The sequence below is a fragment of the Orcinus orca genome, chromosome 6 (genome assembly GCF_937001465.1).
Source record: "Orcinus orca chromosome 6, mOrcOrc1.1, whole genome shotgun sequence".
In the NCBI taxonomy this organism is placed as follows: Eukaryota; Metazoa; Chordata; class Mammalia; order Artiodactyla; family Delphinidae; genus Orcinus; species Orcinus orca.
The window spans coordinates 12,254,284-12,260,430 of NC_064564.1; positions in this window are offsets into that span (position 1 = coordinate 12,254,284).

Sequence of the window (6,147 nt, forward strand, 5' to 3'; positions counted from 1 at the left end):
TCACTAACCATCAGGGAAATGCAAATCAAAACAATGAGATCTCACCTCACACCTGTTACAATGACTGTCATCAAAAAGACAAGAAATAACAAGTGCTGGCAAGGCTGGGGAGAAAAGGGAGCCTTCTGCAGTGTTGGTGGGAATGGACCTTGACAAAACAACTATGGAGAACTGTACACAGATTCCTCAAAAAATTAAAAATAGGGCTTCCCTGGTGGCGCAGTGGTTGAGAGTCCACCTGCCGATGCAGGGGACACGGGTTCGTGCCCTGGTCTGGGAAGATCCCACATGCCATGGAGCGGCTAGGCCCGTGAGCCATGGCTGCTGAGCCTGTGCATCCGGAGCCTGTGCTCCGCAACGGGCGAGGCCACAACAGTGAGAGGCCCACGTACCGCAAAAAAAAAAAAAAAAAAAAAATTAAAAGTAGAACTACCATGTGATCTCGCAATTCCACTTTTGAGCACCTACCAGAAGAAAACAAAAACACTCATGCAAAAATATATATGAACCTCCAGGTTTCCTGATGCATTATTTACAAAGGCCAAGCTATGCAAACAACCTAAGTATCCACTGATGGATGAATGGATAAAGAAAATGTATCATGTACATACGGTGAAATATTAGTCGGGCATAGAGAAGAACAAAACATTATTTGTGACAAAATGGACCTCAAGGGCATTATGCTACGTGAAATAATTCAAAGAGAGACAAATTATCGTATAATCTCTCTTATATGTGCAATCTTAAAAAAAAACAAAAACAAAAACAAGCTCATGGATACAGAGAACAGACTGGTGGTTGCAACAGGTTGGGGGTAGTGTGGGTGGGAAAAATGAGTGAGCTGGGGATTTTTTAGTAAAAATAAATTTAATTTTTAAAAATAATGCTATCAACAGGGCTCTCTATGAGACCTGAGACCATGAGCAGCATTGATTTGATACTCAGGTGATTAAAAAAAAACAGAACAGGAATATTTACCCTATCTCAATATGGATCATAGCACGAGGTGGGCTCAGTGAAGCCTACAGGGAATGTGGCAGCCCTTTCTTTTGATGTCACCCAAAATACTGAGAGACATCAGTATGACTAGGACAGCAACAATCCCAGTGGCAGCTACAAAGGGAAGATGCCACCTTCCAGTCAAATTTCCAGTAGCAGACACCCCAACAAGAAAAGCAGAAAAGAATTTTTGGGGAGGTCACATAAGACACATCCAAGGTTTCTCAGCAGTAAGGAGTGACGTGAGGTGGACAAGATGAGGAAGCACAACCCAGCACAATCTTAGCTCCATCACTATTCAGAGGCCTGAGGAAACTCATGTATCACAGATGCTATTGGCAGAAAAATGCAGGCTAGCCTATTCCACGAACACATATGGATGACATGAGCAAACAACAGTAAACACTGAAAGAAGAACGAGAAGGGCAAGGGGAAGGGGAGGAAGAGACAGAGAAGAAGAAGAAAGGGCCCTGTTTATTGGTTGTAGCAGATAAGGAAGGAACCACCCGTACTACTTATTCTCCCCATCTGAGCAGGACACTCTCAAGAGGAATGTAGCTGACAGTAGGAATGATGTTAATGACACTGAAAGATGATTTGGCTGTGCATATAATCACCTTTGTCCTTTTCTCAGAAGAGCCAAAAGAGTCTAGTCCTAGCTCAGTCTTACGATGCAATCTGCTCAGGATGGGTACTTCACCCATCACGGCAGGTTTGTTTACAGCTCCCCGTCATGCTGGAAGCACTGCCTCTCTCTCATCGACTTAATTCCTCCTAAAAGCTACTCAAAAAAGAAGGGGGTTGAAGTGTCATTAACTCAAGTGATTTGTCTTGCTTAGGTTAATGAAATTTAAAAATACTTAAGAACTAAAACATTTTGATGGCCTGGTCATACTAAACAGTACAAAATTTCTGTAACTGTGCCTTGTAAACTATAACGTACTCCATATTTAAACATCAATATTTTCAATACGAATTTCACTTTATTATTGCCAATGTCAAATAATGAGTGTTCCTTAGGAGGTTCCCAAGTAGAAAAAGTTAAGACAATCCAGTAGAAAAATAGATGAAAGTCTTGAACAGTACATCACCAAAAAAGGATTATCTAAATGGCCAATAAACAAGTGAAAAGGGGTTCAGTTTCATTAGCCATCAGTGAAATGCATATGCCATTACGATATACCTCCTAGATGGAAAAAAGGGGAAGATAATAATAGTTGTGGAAAAGGATGTAAAGCAACAAGAACTCTCAGACACTGGATGGGAGTTGTAAATTGGTACAACCAATTTGGAAAACAATTTGGCCATATCTACTAAAAGTGAATACATGTACAGCCTATGACAGGAAATTCCATTCCTGGGTATATACCCACAGAAATGCTTGCATATAAGCCTTAAAAAGCATCCACAAGAATGTTCATCACAGTGCTATTTCAAAGAGCCAAGACCTGAAAACTACACAAATGACCATCTATATTACAATTTTCAAATACACTGTGGCCTATTCTCCAATGTAGTATTATACAACATGGAGAATGAATAAATTACAGTTACATCAAACAATAAGGATAAATGTCATTGAAATAATGTAGACCAGAAGAAGCCAGATACAAAGGAGTACCTACTGTGTGATTCCATTTATATAAAGTTCAAAAACAGGTGGCAGAACTCCTGCTGTTAGAAGTCAGGCTACGGACAGTCTTTTGTGGAGTAGTGACTCGTAGTGACTGGAATATTATTACATTCTTTTTTTCATCTGGGTTCAGGTTACATGGACATGCTAAATTTGTGAAATTCATTATGAGGTTCACTTATGATTTTTACACTATTCTGATTATATGATTATTTCCATGGGAGAGACAATGAACGCCTCTAAATAAAGAGAAACACAGCCAACACAAAAACATCAGCTAAAGCCATCATTTTAATGGGATGGTACATCTGAGGAAGTCAGCAGGGGCCTCATATATAACTATTTCCCAACCATTACAGGCAAATACTTTTTGTTAATGCAGCACAGAACTGCCACTTCACAGAAAGAATGAAATATTTCACCCTTTCCACATGATCTCTTGCAAACACCTTTTGTTCGCCAGCATGTATAAAACAATCTTCTTATGTACGCATTCGGTCCACTTCTGCCAACAAAAACAAAAATAAATGCACAGTGCTTGCAGGGTCATAAAGCTATGGATAAATTAGATTGAAGGCTACACTTTACAACTTTTTAACGGTAGACTGGACAGGATCCAAAGACCCCAGTCATGTTACAGCTGAGGGCCCCTTTTTCAGTTGCTCTTCAGTTATTTTCCACAGACCCTATTATGAATCCTTAGTTCCCATGGTCCCGACTCACATGAATCACTAAACAACTATGTACAGGCAAACAGGGCCCAGCAGATTCGCTTGGGAGTGTTTGTTATGGAAGAAACATTTACACCTCAAAGTAGACCAAGGAGTCTGTCGAGGCCCCATACCAGGAGACATGCAGGGTCTAGGATAGTAGCAAGGCAGTCTGAGATTACCAAGTGTCGGCTTGAAGAAGGAAAGATCACTAACACAGAATCACAGAAGCCCATGGTTCTAGGCCTGCCTTCCCAATAACATTCTATTGGACTTTTTGCTCCGTGCCTGACTACCTGCCTAGGCTTACTCACAGGTTAGTTGAAAGCATCCCGTGGGGTAACGAGTGTGAAATGGTTTGAAATACCTGAAACATGTATCTAAATCAATTGCTAGTATTTTTCCTAACCTTAAGACCGGAGTGCCTCTGGAAGCTGAGGGGTCAGGGAGGAGTGGTAAGGCAGGCAGTTTAAGAGGGTGAAGGTGGCTCTGAGTCACCTTACTGAACGACCCACTCTTCTGTGCTAAGCCTTATCAGTCTCTCCACCCAGCTGGCCCATGGGTGTGAGAGTAATCAACGTGGTACGACCAAAGGCCACCGGCAAGCAAATGTGCCTTTCACATGCCCATTAGCCCTGGAGTACCTCTCGGAGGACAAAGGAGTCCAGTGGAGACACCATGTGTCCAGAGGTCCTGCCATCCAGGACAGTGGCAGAAATCTCAACACAATCCTCACCTGCCCTTTGAATACCTCACCTTTGGCCCTCAAGTGATACCTTTAAAATATGAAGCTTCGGGGCAAAGGGTAAAAGCTTTCTGCAGACTTTAGCAAACCACAAGCAAAGTCTGAGAACGTCCACTTCAGTGACTTAAGTGGACCCTCTTCAGCAGTGTCAAGTTGCTGGTTTCTGTCCAGAGGGCATAAATTCTGACCCCCTCACTGATGTTCCATAGGATCCCATCGTGCTTTGAGCTAACACCCTGGAACAACTTGCTCTCTCTGTTGATGCTGCTCAGCGTAAAGTCTGCCTTGGTTTCTAAACACGTGTGAAAAAATAATCCAGGTAACTGACTTGGGAGTGCAAGTTCTAAGAGTCCTAAAGGAACAGCCCCCTTCCCACTCCCAAAGCCTACCTGTCCTCTAAAGGTCTCACACTTTTGCGCTGCCAATACCATCAGTCCAACTTTCCTGCAAACTTCACAGATTCCCCAGACCAAAATCCAGAACCAATTTCTTCTTTGAAACTACTGTGTGTCCTGAGCATTTATCTCCGTCCCCTGAACAGCCTGGAGCATACATCTCTGCTCACATCCCTCCCTGTTTCAACTTCCTTCATCCAAGTCCAGCTTCCTCCTCACTCTTATAGGACCTCATACCCACTTTCCCTTAACTGTTCATAATGCCACAGGGAGGGGATTCCGTTTTACCTGGTGGGACACAGGAGAGGCAAGACTAGGACCACAAGGACCAAGAGTGAGCTCCTCATAGCTGAACCAATCAGCAAAGAGACAGCTGACAGCAGGGGAGAGACTCTCTATGTAGCTCTCGAGACACAGGGAGCTGCGTGACTAGTGAACCTTTTAGGAACAGGAACATCTGCTTGCTCCACTGAGCAGTTCAATAAACTAAAAGTCTGACTTGGAACATGATGTCTCACCATTAAAATAGACTTCCTGAGCGTCACTTGCAAACTGCATTCTCACCGTGGGAACGGCCCTGATGGCCTGGGAGGATGCTGTGTAGGCTTCCTTGTATCTTCACTGTACATCCATTTAACAAATGCCTACAGTGTGCAGAGAACTGTAAGGCTACTTTATTTAGCTGACAAAGTGTTTTCAGCAATCTCTCACCCTGAAAAAATAGAAACCCCAGGTAGATATCACTCTCCCATTTTAAAAGCAAAGAACACGAAGCTCAGGTGGAAAAAATGACTTGCTCAAGTTTATACGGATAATAAATGACAGCAACACAACTTAACGTGACCCCTGCATACAGAAGAATTAAAGCATGCTCCAGCCCAGTTCTAGGGAAATCAGAGCTTCCCAGAGGGCAGGGCAAAGCCCTACAACACCATCAACATGAGTCTCCCATGCTGGGCAAAGCGAGATCTACAGAGAATTCGTGTTAGAACTCTTGCTTTGAGGGACTGAAGGTCAGAGCACTTGACAGTTTACCTGACGGTTTTCAACGTGTTTTAAGCTTAAGGAAACTTCTATCTGACCTTTATAGAGAACATGGAACCCAGAATCAGGCAATCCGGGTTCAGATCTGGACTCGGCTTGATGAGCTTTCAACACAGCACTGCTCTGCCTCTCCAGACATCACTTCTCTCACCCCTAAGACAGGCCGTAGAGACGCAGCTCCTCCAAATAGAGAGCAGCGGAGCCGGGGCAGCAAGCCACCCTTCCATCACTCTGCCCCACGCGCTTGACGCCTCATGAAAACTCACCTGCACGTGTATCACTTTGGTGGCCTCGTGCTTACCAGCTTCAGGAAGCCTGTGATGTGACTGCCCTTACAGAGCTGTGCAAGACCCAAAAACAACTACAAAACAATCATTCAGTACAGAAAAGGTGAAAGACATGAGTTTGGGGAAATGATCAAGAGAGCATGGGTGCACTTCGGGACATGAGAACCACTTTCCAGACCAAAGCAACAAGTACAGCCAGAAAGGCATTCTTTCACCTCATCTGGCTCTGATCTCCTCTTCTCCAGCCATCCTCCTTGGCCTCCAACTCCATACCACGGTGCCCTCCAGAACCCCAATTCCTTCTACTTTATACCTTCTCCCCAGCACACCCTTC